Below are 24,365 nucleotides of genomic sequence, written 5' to 3'. Positions count from 1 at the left end.
TTCAAAACTATGTTCTTGTTCATAGGAGTTAGAGAGTAGTGATTCTTGAGTTTTTTTTCTTCTTTTTAGGTTATTCGATTATGTTATTGAGTTTAGAATACTATTAGAACTGTAGGAATTAGATTTGATTTGAGTTTAGACTTAGTTCTTAATGTTGGATGTGGTGCCATAAGTGTAGTATATTTGTTTGTATATTTATAAATTTTTTGAACAAACTGGTTTAATAAATTATTCTTGAAGTACATTAATACCCTTTGTATATTGTCCTCAATGGTTTTTGTATGAAAAAAAGCAAAATGGAAGCAAATATTAGTTCACTAGTTGTCTAATGTTTAACTAATACTAAATAGTATTACGTGGTCAAATTGTATTATAGAAAGACAACTTATATTAATAGACAAACCTAAACATGTCCTTAGTCTAATCGAAAATGAGTAAACCAATTGAAAGACTAATATGTTGTCTATCAAGTCCAATTGGGAAGATGTTTTGTCTTGGGCATTGGAACGAACGACTCCAAAAAGATAAAGACATAGATGTGACTGACTGGAGTGACAGTACATCAAACATGATAGTACGTCAAACATGAGTGCCCGTGCCTCAGATCTAACAACAGAATCTTTTGTTGCACTTTGACTATTACCCGTTTTTCCAGTGTTTTGGGGTGGTCTCCTTCTTGTAGTTGTATTACTCGAATGAGTATTCTGAGCCTTTTTTTATCAGACCTTTCTGAGCAATCTCTAAGGAAATTATTGTAGGAACCACATTTGAAACACAACCCATCTTTCAATCTGCATTCTCTGAAGTGTCGTCTATTACATTGTTAACATTCAGGCTTGTTGTTTCGAACACTACCAACACTCGCTATAGATGTAGCCTGAGGTCTCGAACTCGAATGCCACTTTCCTTTATCTCTCCCAAAATAATCCACCGAAGCTGATGAATGACTATGAAATTCTTTTGATTTCTTCGATAGAGATGAGAACGATTTTCCCATAGGTAATTTTTCCGTATCACGAGCCTCAGAATTGATTTTTTTTTTGCTTTACTAAGTTCTTCGGCCTTATGTGCTCTATCAACCAAAACCATGAATTCTTTCAGCTCAAGAATTTCGACTAGCAACTTAATATCCTCATTTAAACTGTCCTCAAATTGGGTACACATGACAACCTCTGATGGTATGCGTTTCCGAGCATACTTGCTAAGTCACACAAACTCTTGTTCGTATTCAGCCACAATCATACGACCCTATTTCAACTCTAAAAATTCTTTGCGTTTGTTGTCGAGGAACCTCTGACTTACATATTTCTTTCTAAACTCTGTCCAGAAGAATTCCCAATTCACACGGTCATTCGGTACTACCGTAATCAAGGTGTTCCACCACTAATAAACTGAGTTTTTCTACAAAGAAATGATACACTTTAAGCATTCAATCGGTGTACAAGATAATTCATCAAAAACTCTAATTGTGTTTTCCAACCAGAACTCGGCTATTTATAGATCATCTTCGGATTAACCGTGAAATTCTTCGGCCCCATACTTTTGAATTTTATCAACTGAAGGCTTGCTTGCACGTATTTTCTCCAAAGCCTGAGGAACTACGGGGATAAGTTGGGGTACTGGTTGGGGTGGAGGTTGTTGAGCCAACTCGGGTTGTGAAAAATTCGGGTAAAACTGAAAAATTCGATTAACCAATCGAATTCGGTTAATCGCTCGATTAATAGAATTAATTCGGTCGGGGGTCGGTTAATAATTTTTTGAGTTTTCGGTTAACGGTTAATTCGGTTCTAAACCCGTCGGTTAACTAAAAAACATAATAAATAAAATTATAATATATAAATTGCCACTATTCACCCAAACCCAATCCAACATAAACCCAGTCTAATATATATAAACCCAAGTACCCAACCCAACCCAACCCAATCATAAAAGTTACAAATAATATAATAAATAAAGATAAAAAACTAAAACTAAAAGTAAAAGTCTAAAACTAAAACAGTAACACACGATAGAAATAAAAAAAAATCCCTGACTACGACCCTAACCTTCAAAATCCCTAATTGAAATCTCCCAAAATCTTTCTATTGTCATTGGACTGACAGCCACCTTCGTGAACCGTCCGGCGTCTACTAGGTCACCATCACTGACGAGTTGAGGTAGGTTTTTCCTCTCATGCTTGTAGTTGTTTTCAAGTTTGTAGATCTATTTTCAAGTTTCAAGTTTATGGTTGTTGATGGTGGATTATGGGGACGGAGAAGGAGGAACCGAATTGATAGTAGAAAATGAGATAGGATTAGGGGAGAAGAAAAAATAGTAAATGGATGGAAGAGAAGACTGATGGGTTTGGGAACTACTGGTTTATGAGAGTGCTTGATTTGTTTTTTTTTTTTTATTAGCAAGACCACTCTTGAAAGCTAACGGTATGGTAAAACTGTTAAAAGAGTTTGAATCTTAATATGATGATATGACTATAAAAATAGTTTGAACCTTGTATCATGTGCTCATCTTTACTCCTGTTGTAGAGCCTATGTTTGTAAGTATGTTCGGGGAACATACACGAATAACATGTCTTTGTATCATGTGTTAACCTCTTGGAATACAGTGCAGACCTATGGAATTTACAGTGCTATAGATTTATGTTGACGGTGTTCGAATTCTTGTTTTTGGTTTTTTTTAATACCTGCTTATATATGCATATATGGATTTGGACACGAGGATGTGATCTGATCTCTTCCAAAAGGAACTCTAAATACATTGAAAAATGAGTTCCTTTTACAAGGAGAGAGTCATATTAGTACAAGCCAGGGTAATATTTCATGTGTTGCCAACACTTCAATATCAGTAGGCCCGACAATTGGTGTTAGATTTGTCTATTTTATAAAATTGGTTGTAATTATTTGTTGGTTAAATTATTTAGATTTATTTGGTACTTAAAATTTTAACCTTAAGCTTTTCTAAACTTTGTAACTTATACGTATTTGGTATTTAATTTCTTTTACTTAGTTTAAAATATACTTTTAGTCCCTTTACTTAAAAACTTAGAAACTTAGAAATTAAGTCTGAAATTGATCTTCAATCAAATTTATATGAATGCCTGTTAAATTGACCAATTTTAATATAAATTATCAATCAGATTAGATTAAAATTTTAAAAATCTTAAATTAAAAACTTTAAGAGTGAGTGATTTTAAATTTAAAAACTTAAGAGGAGTGATTTTAATCTCTTAAAGTATTAAAATTATCAATGATAATAATGATTAGATTAAAACTTTTAAATAAAAAATAAGAGTGATTTTTAATTTCTTAAAGTACAAGAACAAATGACATATTTTAACCTACTAAAAATATTATAATATAAATATTTAAAAATAATATGTTGCTTATATATAAAATTTTAATAAATGAATAAATAGAAGTATTATTAAATTAAAATTAATATTTTTCAAAAATAATATAAGCGGGTAAACTTATTTTTTACATGCACGTGTTTGTAACAACTAAACTATATTAAATTTATTTTAATTAATATTATAAATAAAAATTAGATTATCTTATTGCATGTAAAATCTTCAAAGAGAAATAGTATTAGTAATAAAAAGAAAAGAAAATAAGATTTTGTCTTAGTAATTCTTTTATCAAATCTTATAATACTCATAATAAACAACCATGGAGAAAATTCCTCCTCCTCTAACCCTTTCTCTTCTATTAGAGTTTAATTTAGTATTGCTTATCATTAGGTATTATTAGTATTATTATTCCACATTATTTTTTCTTATTATCAAGTATATTAATTTAGTTTATGATTCTACACCATGATTTATTTATTTTTAAGTCCAACTTTTAAAGTTTGTCTAGTTGATCGACTTGTGCGAACGATGAACCAGTCAACAAGAAGTTATTAGACATGGATAAAAGAAGTACAGTGACTAAAAACCCCAGATTTATTATTCTTTGGTAGAATTAAGGGATCCTCTATGTTTATTTAAAAAAAATGTAATAGTATATGTTGAACTCAACATCAAAAAACAAATAGTAATTTATTTCTCTAAAACTCAACACGAAAATATGTTTAATATTATAAATGTATTTTAATTTACTATATAATTCTCTTCTTGCAGAATGTCCACCGAACCAACATCTATTGAGGATAGTGTTACACCTCCTACTTTGATAGATTCTGAAAATTTGGGAGTTGGAGCTTCAAGCCAAACAAAGGGGACTACTGGGAAAAGAAAAGCCACTCCTCAAAGGTTAGAAGTTTGGTCTCACTTCACTAAGAATATTAATAGTGAGGGTCCAAGTAAGGCTAAATGCAATTATTGTCAAAAGGAATTTTGTTGTGATATGAAAATAAATGGTACGGGGTCGTTGAAATAACATTGAAATAACATATTGGTTCATGTAATAAAAATCCTAGTAATGTTGTTGACACTAGTCAAGGACAATTAGTTTTACCTAGAAAGGGAGTTGAAGGGGGGGAAGGACATCTTTCAACTTGGAGATTTGATCAAGAAGCATGTAGGAAAGGATTAGCACAAATGATTGTGATTGATGAATTACCTTTCGAGTTCGTTGAAAGTGATTGCTTTAAGAAATTTATGTTTGTGGCATGTCCTAGGTTTCATATTCCTTCACGAACTACTATGAATAGGGATGTTTATCAATTGTATTTAGATGAAAGGGTCAAGATAAAACAACTTTCGAGAAGTTCTTGTTCTAGAGTTTGCTTAACTACTGACACATGGACTTCTTTGCAAATAGTTAATTATTTATGTATCATTGTTCACTTTATTGATAATGATTGAAAATTGAATAAAAATGTTTTAAACTTTTGTCCAATTTCTAGTCATAAGGGTGAGTCCATTGGGATGGTGATTGAGAAATGTTTGTGAATTTGATTGTTGTTGAAGGCTTAAAGGAAATGAATAAATCTGTTGAACGTGTTAGGAGGGCTGTTAGATATGTGAGACAATATCTAGCTTGATTATAAAAGTTTAAGGAGTGTGTTGTGGTGGAAAAGATAGAGTGCAAGAATATGTTGTGTCTTGATGTTTGTACTAGGTGGAACTCGACCTACTTAATGTTAAACACTACTCAGAACTTTGAGAGAGCTTTTGAGAGGTTTGAGGAGCAAGATACAAACTTTAGGGCTGAACTTGAAAGGGGAGAGGGTTGGCCTAATGTGGATGATTGGGCTAATGTTAGAAACTTGAGGGATTTCTTGGAACACTTTTATGAAGTCACTTTGCATATATTTGACACTTCATATGTCACGTCCAATAATTTTTTTGACGAGCTTTCTGAAATTGATATTCTTTTACGAGATGCTCAATTAAATTGTAATGTTGATTTCAATGTTATGGCCATCAAAATGAAAGAGAAGTATGATAAGTATTGGGGTGATATTGATAAGATGAATTTGCTTATGTTTGTTGCTTGTGTTTTAGATCCTAGACAAAAACTAAAGTATCTTGAATTTGCACTTAGTGAAATGTCTAGTTCTGAAAAAGCTTGTGAAATGATGCAAAAATTGAAGGAATCTTTGTATGAATTGTTTGATGAGTATAAGCCTCCACTTCATAGTACTTGTAGCCAATCAAGTGTGCCAACAAATGTTTCTCTCGGTGAACCACAACAAAAAATGAAAAGGTGAATGCAAGCTTTGTATAAAAAGTGTGAGTTGGAAAATGGTGGTGAGGATAAAACATCTAAGTTGGATAAATATCAAGCTTTGTATAAAAATTGTGACTTGGAAAACGGTGGTGAGGATAAAACATCTGAGTTGGATAAATATCTAGCTAAGGCTAATGAGGATTTTGTTGAAGACTTTGATATTTATTGTGGTGGAAAGTGAACAACCCTAGATTTCCCACTCTTTCAAAAATGGCCAGAGATGTGTTAGCTATACTGGTTTTTACGGTTGCTTCAGATTCTATATTTAGCACCACGGGACGTGTGCTTGATCAATATAGGAGTTCTTTAACTCCTAAAATTGTACAAGCTCTTGTGTGTACTTAAGATTGGATTTGAAAATCATCATCACAAGAACACATAAAAAAGATTGAAGAACAAATCCAAGAGCTTGACAAGATTGAAAATAGTATATTTATTATTTTATTTTAATAGTTTCAAATTTTTTACCATATCACTCACTTAATTGATTCAATGTTTAGAATTTTCTGGGAATGCATCAGAGCCTACCTTAAATTCATGAGCTTTCGTAAGTTGAAGGGTATGCTTACTATCTTATTCTTGTTAACTTACAATCTATTCATTTGTTTATATTATTTGATTTTTTAAATGCGTATATTTCTATTATATGCTCGTTTTTTGCACATGTTTTTTTGTAGGTATAATGCAAATGGAGATCTTTTGGAGAGAAGAAATGATACAAATGGAGAATATTAAAGACTTACATTTCAATTATGTGTTAATTTTAAGAATAATGTAATGTTTTTAATTATGTAGTGATTCAATCTTTAATTCAGTTAATAGACGCAATAGATTTTAGCAGAATATCGATCGAGATATAGATTCTCAAAACCATTATATTTCCATTATACAAGTTAAAGTTATGAAACAAGGAGGAAAATGTTTTATAGGTGATTCCAGTAGAATTTCATCTTATTATATGCTTTTAAGGTATGAGAACTGAAAGACTGGGATGTATAAGAGAACATGTATCAAGATAGGCTTCCTTCAAAGAATCTCAATTATTATAGAGAAGCTTAGCTATTTGACATACCATTTTATCACCCATGCATAGCATAAACTTACAATACCATAGTATTACTCAAGCCATATGTGAAGAACTTACACAGATATACATATATAGAGAGAGACACACAAACAAGCATACTTGAGGAGCACTTATACACAAATTACTGTGTTGTCAAAATAAATACCTCTAACGGTAAAATATAACCACAAATTGGAGCCCTCTTAATTATCTCACACCTTTAATAAGTTTAAGCAACAGAAAAATAGTAATTCATGTTAGTAATGTCTTATTGTTATGTTATAAAATAGAGACAAGGAAAGTCGCTGGCCTTTAATTGCATCACCATGGCCAGTTAACTGTAGCAGACCTTGAGAACTAATGATAGAGTTCTCCTGCAAGGAAAAGGAATCAACATGATTACCAAAAATTTTAATCATAGCTGAAGATTGAGAAATAAAATAAGGAAAAAGACTAAGAAATTCATGATGAAATCCAAGCATCATACCCTTAGAAGAACTAGATTCCTTACTTCAAGGATAGATGTTGTGACAATAGTGTTTCCAACATCATCTATCTGTAATTTGGTTAATTTTTATACTTATTTTAACCAAAAATAAAAAAAACATATAATTTTTGGTTAATTCAATTAACTGACCGAATTAACCGAAAATGTTTCAGTTCGGTTAAATTTTTTTGAAAAAATTTCTATTCGTTAATGGTTAAAAGTTTTAAAGGGTGGGTTAATTCGGTTAATGGTATTTTGGGTCTGTTAATCGATTGAATGCCTCTAGAACCAACGGGTTCGTTTTCACGATCTCTGTAAACCATTCAGACATCATATGGAAGAAGGCTTCTTTAACCTCACCTTCTCGGCCCTCGGTTACAGGCCTACTACCATTAGAAGTTGCTCCGTGAACGGAGGCTTGCGCTTTACTGTCAGCCTCATCAGAATTGGCTCGGTTGGATGACATTTTATCCATATGAAAAAATAGTTCAATTTGGGTCTAGAGTTATTACACTATCATAGGTTATATAATGGCATGTATTTCTAGACTCCGTACATGCTACGTTCAGTCCGAGAACCGACTAAACTTGGCTTTGATACCACTAAATGTAACAACCCTAACTCGTATCCGTCGCTGAATTAGGGTTACAGAGTATTACTGATCAGTCAAAAACCATGCAACATTTTATTATTCAATAACTTAAATATATATCATTAACCATTCAATCACATACATTTCGTCCCTAAATCGAGCCCTCGAGGCTCTAGTAATAGGTTGGGAACAATTCGGGACTAATTTGAAACAAATCAGGAAGTTTAGGAAAAAATAAAAAAATTAAAAATAGGGGTCACACGGCTGTGTGAAACCTCTCAAGCCGTGTAACTTTCAAACAAGGGACACATGGTCGTGTCCCAGCCCGTGTCCTCATTCGTGTAACTCTCTGAATAGGGTCACACAGCAGTGTCACACGCTTGTGTGCTAGGCTGTGTAACTCTCAAAATTACCCCACACGCCCATGTGTTAGGCCGTCTGTTAGGCCGTGTAACTCACTGAATTTCATACAAAAGAACTCTTAGATGACACACAACTGTGTTGCTAGGCCATGTGCGTCACACGCACGTGTCTCAGGTCATGTGGACCCAGAATTCACCTAGAACCCAACATTTCAATACCGTATCATACTGAACTTCTCAAGCCATTCATGCACACATTAAAGGGACCTAAGCATCACCTAAACACACATCAAAATTCCATTTCAAGATCCTATTTCAACCAACAATTATGCCATTCAAAGGCACCACAATTAGCAACCAAACATTAAATACCTAAACTTGTCAATATAGCCATTTAACTAACATGCAAACCTAGTTTGTTTTGGCACAATATGTAATAAAAAATGACTATTCACATGCATCACAAACATACCAAAAGGAGCCTTAATACAACCACTTATAAGGAACCAAAATGACACAATCTCCAAGGCATATTAATGCATCAATCCAAACATAAACTTCAATACTCAAACATACCAAATTACCATTACAAAACATCCTATACTTGCCATTATAAACCTTGGCCAAAATGTTAAAAAAACTACCGAATTGTTTGTTGGATAGTGTGATACGTCTCCAACGAGCTTCCAACCAAATTGAGCTTTCGATAATCATTAAATAAAGGGAAACAACTACGTAAGCAATGAATGCTTAGTAAGCTCGTATAAACCAAAACTCAACTTACCATTTCATTTGCATAATATAAACATAAGTACAAATTCAACCAACATAATAATAAGCTTGGCACAAGCCTATAAAACATCATTAAATTCACAAGTTAGTACAGTTGTTCACATATATATGAGATCAACCATAAATAATGTAGTTTATCATGTATAAACATAGCATTTTGTACCATCAATGTTACCATAATGTCCTAATTCATTGCATTTACGTACTTACCATTCATTTATCCTTTTCTTGCCCTTTGAACCACTTAGAATTGCATTGGATACTTGGGAGGCTCACACGAAGTGTTCGTGTGACTTTACATAATACAGTAACCTTTCCTTTACATCATTGCTCACATGAGCTATGAAATGGGCCTGCTCACACGAGCTGTGGGTCAGAATATAGCTACACGATGCTGCTCACACGAGCTGTGGAGTACCCGCAACAAATGCAGGACCTTAGCCATAGGTAGGACATTTAAGACCAACACCCAAAACATGAAATCCCTAATGACATGTCATTTGTATCCTAAGAATTTCTAAGGTTCAACTGGGACTCAATATTCGTCAATTCATCATCGTATTGTCACATTTATATATCAATCCTTTTACATTAAACATGCCATAGTAAACATTCAATTTAAATAAAATTAACACAATTATCGTTCATACGAACTTACCTCGATAATTAGGGGGTAGTAGATTAATCGAACTAGTTTAAAGCTTTAGCTTTTCCTCGATCTAAGTCCAAACGTAGTTTATCTTAATATGCAAGCAATTAAAGTGGCCGAACCAAATAACTCTAAAATGGCTATTCTTGATTTCAATTTTTAGTGGAAGAAGATGGGAGAAGATGAAGCCAATTTAGTTTTATTTAATTTAGCTTTTAATTACATATTTACCTTTTTAACCTTTAATTATTATCAAAATTTCATTAATACCATGCCATGCACATCCACTATCTCATCAAATGGTTTATTTACCATTCAAGTCCTTTAGTTTAAGATTTCATAGCCATTAGATCCCTTTAGCTAATAGAATTCAACTTTTTCACTTTTTACAATTTAGTTCTTTTACTTAATTAATCATGCAAACATCGAATTTCTTAACAAAATTTTAATACGACCTTACTATAATCCCATAGACCTTAAAATAATAATAAAATAATAACTTTCTCATCAGAATTGTGGTCCCAAAACCACTATTTTCGATATAATTGAAAATGGGCTATTACGACACTACCCATATTTTATCCATTTTCGAGTTTTGGGGTGTGTCAGTCCCTCTATTTTACTCTTAATTTCTCAATATGTCCCTAACATGTTCCCTCTAACTACCTAAAGACTTTATCCTACTCTAATTAAAACTTTCTAACCTAATTAAAATAAAAAGCTGAAGTTCAAATGTAAAAAAATTACAAAAAAAAATTTCAGTTTATTGACGAAATTAAATGTGGTTACATGACTCATCTGGTAGCCTTTGTGTTCCATGCATCGTTATTTTTCTCTTTTGGCAATCGTCTTGGTCCATCCAACAATCAACTTTCTTTCCTGTATCGTTCCACTTGTCACATTCTCGCGACCCTTTTGTACCTACACACATCAAATTATAACCGTACCTTTGACCAAGGTTTTTAGGTTTCTAAAAGAAATTACAAAACAATCATCCCCTAGTTTATTTTCATATTTTACATTTTGGGAATCATGGCCACATTTGAATACTTCTATTTCACCATCGATCTTCATTATTAACACATTCTTTTCAAAATCAATGGTCAATCTAGGAAAAAAAACATCGACGCGGATTATAAAACTAGTAACTTTAACCAATATGTCTTCAAGTACACCTTTGGGATTTACGAGAGACCTATTTGCTAATTGTAGTGTAATTGGTGTATTTTTTAGCTCCCCCGATCCAAGTTAGGTATGTGGATAAGAGCATATATGTTATACTGATCCCTAAGTCACAAAGGGCCTTGCTAAAATGTTTGTTCCCTATCTCTACGAGAATTGTAAAAATTACTGAATCGTTTAGCTTCGTTGGTAATTTTCGAGCAATTATAGCATTATAAGAAGCTTCAATTTTTATTTGCTCGCATTTCTTTAGCTTTTTATGCTTAGACATAATTTGTTTTAGGTATTTAACACACTTTGGTATCTTATCAATAATATCTAGTAGTGGAAAATTTACGTTAAGGAATTTGAATAAATTTAGTAAACTTATGAATCCCTCCTTATTCCTTCATTGCTTGTCCTCCAACGTCGATAGAAACTGTATGTTCTTTGGCACTAGTTCTGAGCATGGAGTATTTTTAGGTTCAGCTACCAGTTTGGATATTTCTTCCGTGTGTACTCCCATTTTCGGCTAATAATGGTTTTGGTCTTTTGGGTCAACTTCATCTTCCACCTTATTGGTGAGCTTTTCTGAGTTTACTAAACTTTTACTCGAACGAAGTGCAATTGTATTTACATGTTCTTTTGCATCCATTTGGGGACTTTTCTCAGTATTACTTAGGATACCCATGCCCATTTTCCTCCGCATCTTATTCAACGTGCTCACAATATTACACATCTCTTCTTTTAATTCGACAACATTGGTAGGAGTCTATGCGCATTCGATCTTTACATGTTGAATGTTGGACCTTATGAGTTGCATCTCATTTTCAATTCTGTGCAAGCGTTGACCACAACCAATATGATCGTTACCCATGGATCTCTTTTGAGATCTTTGCAAATGCGGTGGTTGATATAAAGGGTTTTGTCCGTTTGGAGCTAGGTTTCCACTACCTTGATTACCTCCCCACTTTAGCTTCAGATGTTCCTTCCAACTGGGGGTTTACACTTTTGAAGGGGATTTCCACCCCTATTACCCAATTAATTCACTTTTTTTGATTGGGTTTCCGAGTACGATGTGTAGCTTTAAGTGACATCATTCAATGATGGCTGAACAGTGGTCTTTAGACGATGTAATTTTTCCAAAATTTGTTGATAATTATTGTAACACCCTATACTCGATCCAGTCACGGAACTCGAGCTATAAGACTTTACAATAGAAAACTGGAACATTCAGAGGTAATTTATTCCGTAATACTTAATAATCAATAAATAAAAGTTAATTCCATGTTAAACATGCATGACAATCAAAACTATGTCTTACTTGGGCTTATGAAAGCCTTTGAACAAGTTCAGAACTAAACCGAGACCAATCTGAAACATTTTCAAAATAAAAGATAAAATAGCAAAACAGGGGTCACACAATCGTGTGGCCAGGCTATGTGACAAGGAAGAGATCGTCTGGTCAAGCCATGTGATAGAGCTAAAACCGTGTGAAAGGAGACACATGACTGTGTCTCCAGACCATGTAACTAACTGATGCCGTATGGACCTAAAACTACCCTAAATGTGTAGCACATATTGTTGTGTCAACCACCTGTGTGTGACACATGGCTGTGTGGTAACCCGTGTACAACATAAATAATCTGTTTCAAGCAATTTCCATACCATTTATACCATTTGACCTATAGTACCATTTAACACCATTCAGACTTACTCCAAAAATTGTACATTACCAGACCAAAACATCTATTTACTAATCATACAAACAAGCAATCAATATGCCCTCATTGGCACCAACAATTCAACCATTAAGCAATAAGGAAAATTTACCATTCTTGAAAAGTTAATCATACCTAAACATTTATATGCAAGCATTATTTCTTTAACTAGAATATCTATAGGCAAAGTTTAAAATATAACCTAAAACTTTATACCAATTTTATCAAACAAAACATACCATAACTCCCAATGCCTTTAATCATTTCATATCAGAACTCAATTACACCAAATGTAAACATTTAACTAATATTCCAAAGTCCATTGCAATTTCATGCTCTCAACTAAACAAATACTTAAAACTATCCATATCTTTGCCATAATTATCTATATGTTAAATTGCCATATGCATATATTTAAAGATTTATATTCATTCAAATAGAATCGTGCCAAACCACAAACACAAGCCTTACATTTTAATTTAATCGTCCTAAGTACATGCCACAAATAATCAAGCTCGAAACATCAAAAGTATACCAAATCGGGAGACGAAAGGTGTCTGCTTCTCGCTAATCCGATTGAAATGTTTCAAACGGTTCAAAATCTACAAAAAAAGTAGTAGCCCAAGTAAATATATAAAATACTTAGTAAGCTGATACAATATGAATAAATAACTTAACTATTTAACAATTACATGAATCAATATGAAACAAATTCACCTATCATAACATTCAAAACATCAATCATACGAGATTTAGTCCAAACAACGTATATAATTTCAAGTGGTAAAATACCAACTTTAACTCAAAATTCATCATGAATCAATTTTCCACTTTATCACTTTGCAACACTTTCATCATATATTCTTGTCATATTCATTCATATCATGACATTGTTCAACAATTCCTGGTCAATAAGTAATGAACATACAAATATTCAAAGTTCGTATTTCATCCACATTAACGATACAATTTCACACTATATATCCTTTGATTTTTCCGATGGAACTTTGTAAAAGAACTCAATACACAAGTGCGGTAAACATTTATTTCTCATTCGAGCTAGCAGGGTACAAAAATACATATGTGTCAGGTTAACTGTCCCGGCTAAACCATTAACAACACTGAGAAATATCCTGGTCAGGGCTATGTATACATGTAAGGTTACCAATCCAGGCTAAATTTATGTCACATGTATATCCGAGTTCGCAACAAATGCTGGAGCTTGGTCCAGAACGAGAATCATTCAGAAATCTCAGGTATGAAACTTTTAGTCGATCCATCGGAACTATCTCAGAATTCAATTTATTTCACATAGTCCAATTCCATTTCAGCAGTTTATATATATAATTAACAACATCTAATAACAAACAGCAACCACAGAAAGAGTATTAACTTACCTGTTAAAGTAATTTAACTATCAGGGACTAATCGACAATTTTTCCTTTTTCTCTTACGTCCTATGGTCGACGAGATTCTTGATCTAAAGTATAGTTTAATTCAATTTATGCATTTAAGAATTTAAGCCATTTTAATCATATTTTACAAATTTACCCCTAAACTTGTATATTTTATTCAATTTAGTCCCTAAACCCGAAACTATCAAATTGAAGACAATTAAACTTAAACTAAGCTAACTGAATTTCCTATAAACCTGGAACAACCTATATATTACTCAATTTCAAAATAATTCCATGTAATTTTAATAATTTAAAAATTAAATCATTAATCATTAAAATCACTAAAAATTTCTTTACAAAATAGTATTATTTAGCTATCAAGCTTACAAACTATCATAAAAAATAAAAAAAATCTCACAAATTCAATAATGGCACATTTCACAATGTTTAACAGTTTCACGAATTAACACCCGGATTAGTTGTACCTAATTATAACGATCACGAAAACGTAAAAATTATTAAAATGGGTCCTTGCATGCAAGGAATAAAAAGCAGTCTAGTTCTCCAAGCTTTCATCCATGGAGTTTCGATGTTGAAAGAAAAAAAATGAAAGTGGAAAATGATTTTTTGTTTTTATATCTTATTTTTTTTATTAATTATTTAATTATAATAATAAAATAATAAACCAAAATGACAAATTAGGTTCCACTAAACGTCCACCATATTTAAAAAGGGTTTATTTGTCACTTAGACCCTTGCACAATCATTAATTAAGCCATTCAACTAAGAAAAATTAGTACTGATTAACTTTTACAAATTTTATGATTTAGTCTTTTTTTACCTTAATTAAATATCTACGGGCTCGGTTTAGAGAAACATGGTCTCGATACCTTATTATCCAAAACCACTTGACTTTAGAGACAAACCACTTGAACTTAACTATTGGAAACACAAAAATTTCTATGTTTTTACATTCCCTTTTTAACTTAAAATCATGTTATTTCGGTTAAATTCTTGTCGAAAAATAATCAAATAATATAAAATAATTAAATTATGTTAAAAATATGAACATGATGAATTTTAATTAATTTTATAGTTAATTTTGATTAATTTTGACTATTTTCGACAGATTCGTACAAAGGGCGAGAATTGACTCAGCAGACAATGCTCAAAAAATAAAACCGAGAAGCAATTTAAAGCATCGAGAAAAATTTATTTCCAGCCTAAGATGGTCCAAAAATGTGTGTTAATTGATAATATAATTAATTTTAATTATTCCAATTTAATTTGGGCTAAATAAATTATTATTAATTAATTATGAAAAAAAGGGTCTAGTTGAACTGCATTAGTTGAACCGAATCTAGTGAACCGAACCAGCCACCAGTTAGGCTGCCCAGAACCGTCCATATGCTGACCTAAATCAGAATTTTAGCTAACTAAATAAGCTTGCTAGAAGCCCTTGAAGAACTTTCAACCTTGCATTCAAACCCCTCCAAAAAATGTGGCTTTATGGATTTGCCCCAGGCTATTTTTAGCAAAGTTGAATCTCTGAACTTTGCCATGTGTGTGGCCAGCCAAGGGGGGTCTCTTTGGCTGATGGAATTTTCTATTTTTAGCCGTCATAATCATCTATAAAATCCACCCCTTGCTGATCATTCAACTCATCCCTCACACTCTCATTCTCTCTTCTCCTCTCTCACTTTCTCTCAACTTTTCCTTTCCATTTTCCCTTTTGTTCAAGTGACGATTTCTTCTCTTTGGAAAGAGGTCATCATCAGCCATTTTTGAGAAGAAATTAAAGTTTTCATAAGCCACCTTGATAGCCGAGAACAACGGAGAACGAAGAACGGAGAAATCAGTCAAGCCACGGAGAAACACTTGATTTGCTTTTTGTTCCCTATCTCTTTAAAATTTGTTGTTGTTTTGACAAACATGTTTATGAATATTTATGCTATTGAAATGGTTATTTTAATCAATCTAGCTTGAATTTAATCCGTGTTGGGTAGATTATATTTTGCCTTCTTGAATTATTGAAATTGTGTTTGTGCTGTTATAGGCCTCGGTAAGATGCTTGATTAAGTGAAATCATGCCTAAGTTATTCTTGAAATATTAATTGTTAGAGAAGTAATGAATTAATTATTAAATCATATTGAAATTGTAATTAATCGACACAATACTTAATCAGTGCATGCTTATCCTTCTAAGGTAGCTGAAGTTAATTTAGCACTGTATTTGGCGATACATATGCCTTGCATAACTTGCAAGAATATTGTGATTAAACTGTTTCAAGGTAGAAATACTCTGTTACCTAACTTGATCTTTTATATGCTTGTGAAGATTGATTAATCGCTTGGATTGACATTGAAAAATGTTCAAGAGATTGATTAATTTAATAAGTATGTATGAGCAGTAGTTAGCAAATTACCGAGTTGCCGTGAATTTGTTCGTAGCAGTATAAACATAAGTTTAATAATTCCAAGTTAAAGGAATGTAATTAATCCAACACAATTATATCATCTTGATTAAACCTTATTTGAAATCGTGCATTAAAACCTTTTTATTTTTAAATTTTTTTACTTAGTTTTTAACATTTAGTTTTTAATCTTATTTAAACCAAAATATTTTTCATCACCAAAGTGTTTTAACATTAATTTCATAAATATTCCTTTTTACAGTCCCTGTGGATACAATAACTCGACATTTACTTGTCACTTTATTACTTGTTGCGATTGTGTACACTTGCACATTTTCGTCCTTCCAACTATTCACTCAAATAACAAAAATTATCAATTCAAAATTTAATTTAATATAATATTATATTCGACTCATAAATATTAAATAATAATATTTATAAATTTATTTGTCAGATTTGTGGCCCCGAAACCATTATTTTCGACAACACTGAAAAACAAGCTAGTACACTTGTCATCTTCTTTGACCACCTTAGCCGTTGACGACTTTTGGATATATGAAAAAAGTGCTTGTTCGGCCACATGTATGAGTTCATAGCCATGTCCTCAAGCTGTAACACCCCTTACCCGTATCCATCCCTGGATTAGGGTTACGAGGCATTACCGAACATAAGATAGCTCAAAATAGGCATTCATTACATTTCATGCTTCGTAATACAATCACATCAATACATATGATTTTATATTTAACAAACAATATCACACGGCTTATAAATCAAAGCACATTCATATAAATAATTATACATATAAATCACTTAATCAACTAAAACCAGACCATGCTTTATTACCATTAATACATAAACTATTCATGCTTCACAATTAAACTACTTTACTTAATAAGTATAATATTAAAACATACAAACATTACATACATGATATTCGAATACCTAGTTTATAATCAAACATATTTCGTTTTATAAACCAAGTGCGATATTACAACATTTATTTATAAGACATTATAATGTTCACTTAACTTTCATTAGCCAATTTCCATGTACTTAGTGAATCAAAATATACCACTTCCATATGCTTTTAACCATGCCCAATTTCATTCACACAACTAAACTAACATATCTCATATTTGGTCATTTAATAAAACTTTCATATAACATTTATTAGGCTAGCTAATGAATCTATTATTATGACATTTGTATACCTAACCACAACAAAGCATATCATGGATATGTATATAAATATTTTACTTGGCATATGCCGAATATATCATCAACTTATACTTTCGTACCTAATTAGTTAACCACAACCCAATCAATTAAATACATATTCGATCAATCATGACAACATTCAATACATAATATGATTATGTAATTATGCTATAAACCATATCACATTCTTATCATTATGAATCCAAAGCCTTAGCGAATATACATATACGTATTAATTATCATTTCTAAACCAAATTACCCATGCAAGTATGCCATTTCAATCCGACACAAAAAAAAAATACATTCTTTAATCAAATTTTCATAGCTTAACTTAGTCCACACATGTACAATACCACAATTAATATTATCATATAACTAATCACTTAATGACATGATTTAAACACCATTGCCGAATCATAAATAACTAATAACCATCACTTATATTTCATCACATGGTCGAATACATAATTTACATTATAAACAATATTCAAATTGATTCATGTTTCAAATTATGCATCTCTATAATAAGTCATTAACAATCCATAACCCAAACACATTCAACAATCACATGTATCAAGCTTTCCAAATGAACTAATCATAAGCCATATATAATTACTTCATGCCAAAACATATATATACCATGACTGAAACTATATAACTCAAGCATTAAATATATCCATTATATCAAAAGCATAGAAACTACGCTTAACCAAAAGTAATAAGCCATTTTCGCATGGCTCATAATTACAAATCCCAAAATCAAACATTTTAACTAGACTATACATGCCATAAGTTCAAATTCAAACTTAGTAAAATACCGAAAATAGTCGATAGTGAGATAAACTTTTATGACGATCCCTGAGCTCATAACCAACTTCCAAAATCTATAAAACAAAGAGCAAACATACACACAATAAGCTTTCACAGCTTAGTAAGTCATACGCAATGAAAACATTTAATCATATACAAAAAAAAATTAATCTATTCAAACCGAAACAAGCCATTAATAATTCATGTACATTTCCAATTTAATTTCATATATCAAAATATATAAGTTTTACGTAAATTCTACTTTAGCGAATAGCCATTTAAACATTAATATAATTAACCATTACTTTCCACAATACATATACATCAATAGGTCAATACATATATGTTCAAATATGCCATCACATAATTCATATTACGTAAAATTTTATATCATCAATTAAAATATTCTACTTACCTTAATTTCATAACTTAGTATGAGTACATACCTAAGCATTTCTAACTTGATTTTACACTCGATCTTAACATATCACTGTCCGTTGAACCATTCAGAATTAAAAAGGATACTCGAAAAGTCAAACATTTCGTACAATGCCAATGTCCCAAACGTGGTCTTACATGTAATCACATAACGATGCCACGGTCCTAGACAGGGTCTTACACGTAAGTCACAAGTCAATGCCAACGTCCCAGACGTGGTCGTACATGATAACACATAACGGAATCCTATGTCATGACATATGTATCGTAGCTATTCCTAAGGTTCGTACGAGACTTTCGGACATCATAACTCGATCGTATCAAACTCGTAAGCAAAGCTCCCAAGCTTATAGACATTAGGCCATCACATATATATTTATCAAGAATTCAATTCATCATATAAAATTTACATATATTCAAATTTAAAAACATTTAAATGCTTATAAACTTACCTCGAATATCGACGGACGAAAATAAACGACTATTCGATTATTTTTGTTTTCCCCCGATCCAAATCCGTTTTCTTTGGTTCTTGATCTAAACATATTCAAATTAAACTTATTTAAACACCATTTTATTCAATTTAGTCTAAAAACACATAAATGGGCAAATTATCATTTTGCCCCTGACATTTTACACTTTTTGTAATTTAGTCCCTATTGTATAAAACACAAAATATGCAAAAGTTCATAATCCCATTCTTAGACCAAATCTACCCTATGATCATACAAGTCCATATATTTCATTTATTTCACATATTAGTCCCTCAATTTATTATTTTTACAATTTAGCCCTAATTACTCAAAATCATCAAAATTTCCAATACAAAACATTTTAATCTATCACATACCTTTAATATTTTATCATCAAATGAAAAAAATCACAAGCTATCATCAATGGCAAAACACAAAATCATCATCAAATTGAAAAATTAGGACATGGCTTTTGTAGTTCTCGAAGCAACGATCACAAAAACATAGAAATTATCAAAAACCGAACAAATTACATACCTCAATCAAGCAAAGCCAAGGCCGAATGTTCAAAGCTTTTCTTCTTTTATTTCTTTTGTATTTTCGGTCAAAAAGATGTACAATGCATGGCTTTGTAATTTGTGTTTTATTTTAATTACATTATAATATATTATTTACCATTTTAACCTTGTAAATTTAATTAGTAAACTATATAATTTCATGTCCAAAACCGGCCATCACTATTTATCATGGTATAATTGCAACATAAATACCTCTCATTAAAAGAAAAAATCGATTTAGCACTTCAAGAAATAATTAACAACTTTTACTTTTTAAGCGATTTAGTGTTTTTATTAAATCAGACACTCAAATGATAAAATTGAATCACGAAAATTTCACAGATATCAATTCACACAATATAAACACAGATAATAATATATAATTTTTTTCTCGAATTTGTGGTCCCGAAACCACTATTCCGATTAGGGTCGAAACTGGATTGTTACACAATCAATTGATAGGCTCACTCATAGGTATTGTTCATGAAGGCTCTAATCAATGTGTCATCTAAGCCGGTTCTTAAGCTCCTATCCAATCCATTATAAAGGATTTGTGATTGGAACCAATCTTGCATACCGTGATGTGGGCATTTTATAACCCAATCAGACCTAGATGTTAGGCCCAAATCTGGGAGATTACATCGACCGCCGGAATGGACTATTAGTCATCAAGATTTATAAACAGTTAATTTAAAACACTTTGTTTGTTTTAAAAGAACATTTAGTTTATTTTCAGAAAAGCTGGTGAGTTATATAAAATTAAATGTTTTAGTTTAACTTTCCCAAGTAATAGTGACTTCTTTAAGAAAAAATTAGTTAATTTTCCATTTATTTATTACTCACAATTTTGTTTATAATTTAGCTACGGAAAGTGATTTTTACTTGGTTTTAGTAAAACCATATTTTAAAATTAAGTTAAATGTTATGCATGCTAAATAAACCTTAAATATGAGTCCCATGCCACAAAATAAATATAATAGTATAGTTCAAAAATAACATAAATTATAAAAATAAGAATAATAATATTTTGATAAAAATAAAACATTTCTAGGCCCTCTATATGCCGCATCCGCGTTCTAACTTGGCGTGTTATTTGTAAAAATAGAAATAATAGGGGAAATGAGCTATGAAGCTTAGTGTGAATATGGTCACAAGAAATCCAGAACAAAAGAGAAGACAAAACACATGAATTAACAAATTTTGAGAATAATCACCATTATAAAGCACTTCAGATTAGCTATTTCAAAAACCACAGCTTTATATATACATGTTTATGAATAGCAATGCAATTTTGGTATAATAGAAGAAGGTCCTACCTAACTCCGTTACACACCTCACTTATGAGTTCCATAAAACTCATCTACCCTAACACTCCGGGTTGTGGATAAACCATCGTTCATTTCCAGTTACTGCCACTTGTTGTGGGTACACAACATATTTGTAGATTAAAAAAAAGTCACTTCGTTCGTGATTGAACCAAACTATTTGTAGTTACTGCCACTTGTTGTGAGTGCACAACATATTAGCAAATTAAACAAACTGCCACTTGGCTCGTGATTGAACCACATATTTACAGTTACTGCCACTTATTGTGAGTGCACAACATATTTGCAGATTAAACAAATTGTTACTCGGTTCGTGATTGAACCACACTGTTTGCAGATTAAATTGCCACTATTCATCTGTACACATCATCCTACCCTATGCAATGCAATATGACAAGCTCAATTCAATTTAGTTATGCTTATAACTATGCTTTTAACAGAACAACACGGTAGCATTAAATATGCTTATAATAATTCAATTTATCAGCAAATAATATGCTTATAATAGACCAACTTCGTAGCAAAAGTCATATTTAATAAGTGTTCGGTTTAACGTAACATAAGGCACATTGTACGTACATCACAAATATAGATACAATAGACAAATGTATTATTCATAATTCATGCAAATATATATAATATTAATTCAGTCAAATAGATCATGGATTCTAGCTTTAATCATATTATCAGGGCTTAATTGAATAAAATAAAACACTTAATTGAACCACTTAATTTTGGGAAAAATTATAAAAAAAAATTAAAGCATGGGACACACGGTCGTGTGGAAGGCTATAGGCCATGCGGAAGGGTTATAGAGCCGTGCGGCCAGGCCATGTAACAGACTGTGGCTATGTAGAAATTACAAAATCCACCTATAGGGGAGACATGAATCATGTGGTAGGCCGTGTGGTTCATGAACTAAACTAGAGTCTCTTTTAAATATATGACCCAAATTCATGTTAAAATAAAATACAAGTGGAAAAAATAGGGGGATCTATGAGGGTGAAGGCCAAGGGGTTGCAACTAGGGGTGCGGGGGCTAAAGGCCCCCACGATACAATATAGGTTGTACAAGAGAAATTTGAATAGAAGTCTACTTCCTCTATTTGATGTTGATTTGAAGAAAGTGTTTTAACCTTACTGCATTACGTCTATTTGACTTTGATTAGAATATGGTTTTACAAAACCTATAAATAGACATAGTCTACTCCTCTTGTAATTATTTGAATTCGACATAGTGAATTTTCTTCTCCTCTACTTAAGGTTTTTTCCCGCAAGTGTTTCCACGTAAAAATCTGTGTTCTTTATATTTCTTCTCTTTTCTTTACGATACATTACCATTATCGACGTTCTATTTTTCATAGTGCCTAGGGCACATAGTCGTGTGGTGGGCCTTTTGGTCCACCCGTGTTGTTCACACGCTCGTGTGGTAGATCGTGTGGCCCTATCCTAAGCATGATTTTACCCCAATTCACTTGTAAAAGAACACACACCTATCACTTGGATCTTGAACAACATTCCTGGCGCTCAAATCTGGACTGATGCATCTAAAATGAGTCTTTCAAACGACAATTTCATACGGTTAACGTTTGATTTCCATGATTTATCAAGATTTGTCGATTTTAACGAAATATTTGTCAAGAACTGTGAAAGATTTTCTAATTGATGTGAAATATTAATATCAGATAAAATTTCTACGAAATTTGGGGTCTAAATTTTAGAATGAGATGCAATTATTGAACTTGACGAGAATTACGGAGGCTATCAATGATGAATTCGAAATTCGATAGAGAATTGATTTATCGATGATTGATTTGATATTGAAAGAAATAATAATTATCAATAATCGGGATGAAAATATGGTGTAAAGAAAAGGGAAACAAAATAAAAAAAAGAATAACTAGAAAGATAGAGGGAAAATTCTATCAGGATTTGAAAAGGGGCAAATTGAAATTCTAATTAGGAAAATAAGAGAAAAAGTTGGTAGAATTCTAAGTATATTGGGATTTTGAGGAAGGGAAAGATATGAATTCTAGTTAGGAAAGGATTGAGTCAATTCTTAGTGCTTGTGAACCCTAGGTGCAACAATTGCAATTCCCCCGAATATTTTACCGAAATTTGAAATTAAAATTAAAAAGGAGGAAGATAAGACTCAAACCTTGGTCACTTAAAAGGGCTAACATCTTAACCATTAGGTTATTGCCCATTTCTTATTTATTTTTTATGCTTAACCATATTGCTACGTTTTGGAGTGTCTTTCGCGAAATTATGAAGTAAAAAAAGAAAAAGGGATTTGAACCTAAGTTAATTGGGAAGGAAACTAGTGTGCTAACCATTAGGCCTAAGCTTATTTCTTATTCTATGTTTACCTCAAATAATATTTGTTTGAGTGTGACTTTTATCCTACGTTGCTAAAACTTAAAAGAAAAAAAAAGGGGAAAAATGTGACTCAAACATTGGATTTTAAAGAAGAAGTGTGCTAACCACTCAGTCTATATCTTATTTCTTGCTTATTTCAGTCACTCAACTAAAACACATTATTTTCAAATTAAACCTCGTAGTCAAGTTTCATTTTAAATTAATTAATATAATAATACTTGATTATATTATTTTAATACTTTTAATTAATTTTTTATGACCCTAATTTTGGTATCCGTTTCAAACCCATAATTTATAAAAGCACAAAGATAACCTTATGAATTGGGGTGTGACCACTCTCGATTTTTAAAAACTCAATTCTTCTAACTCAATTTTTAGGGTGTGATACATTTCCTAAGCAATGATTTGAAGTGTTCTCATGCTTCATGTAACATCTCTCCTTCAAATTGTTTAAAATTAGCAATGTCACGCCTGAATTGGATGGTTCAACTAATGGAGACAAATTTATGTAAGAATTTCCCCGCTAAATCATCCCATGTTGTTATGAAACCCAACTCTTGTGAATTGAGCCACTCATAGGCGTTTTCAAAAAGCCAGAATGAAAACAACTGGAGACGGATCACACCATCAGTTACTCCATTATATTTGAAAGTGTTGGTTTACGTCTTCCATCATCTTAATCTAAATTGCAAATTATTTTGTATCATTTGGATGGTGGTTGTCTTAACTTCAAAATTGTTCGTGTTAATTGTTGACCTCTCGATACTATGTCGAACATCGTCTAAAATAGGTAGCGAATATTCACACAATGTCCTCTCTTATCGAACCATCAATAGCTCCCTTCGAAACT

General features: G+C 31.9%; 1 long non-coding RNA gene across 1 annotated transcript; it reads left to right on the top strand.

The window, feature by feature from the left end:
- The first annotated feature begins 2,035 nt into the window (after nucleotides 1–2,035).
- LOC105778555 (uncharacterized) lies at nucleotides 2,036–6,490 on the top strand. The gene is made up of 4 exons (XR_008190259.1): nucleotides 2,036–2,156; nucleotides 4,118–4,249; nucleotides 6,173–6,231; nucleotides 6,350–6,490. It is a non-coding gene; the product is annotated as an uncharacterized LOC105778555 (long non-coding RNA).
- The last annotated feature ends 17,875 nt before the right edge of the window (nucleotides 6,491–24,365 follow it).

The sequence above is a fragment of the Gossypium raimondii genome, chromosome 10 (assembly GCF_025698545.1).
Source record: "Gossypium raimondii isolate GPD5lz chromosome 10, ASM2569854v1, whole genome shotgun sequence".
NCBI classification, from domain to species: Eukaryota; Viridiplantae; Streptophyta; class Magnoliopsida; order Malvales; family Malvaceae; genus Gossypium; species Gossypium raimondii.
Note: the sequence above shows the minus strand (reverse complement) of the source record. Positions and strands in the feature narration are given on the sequence as shown.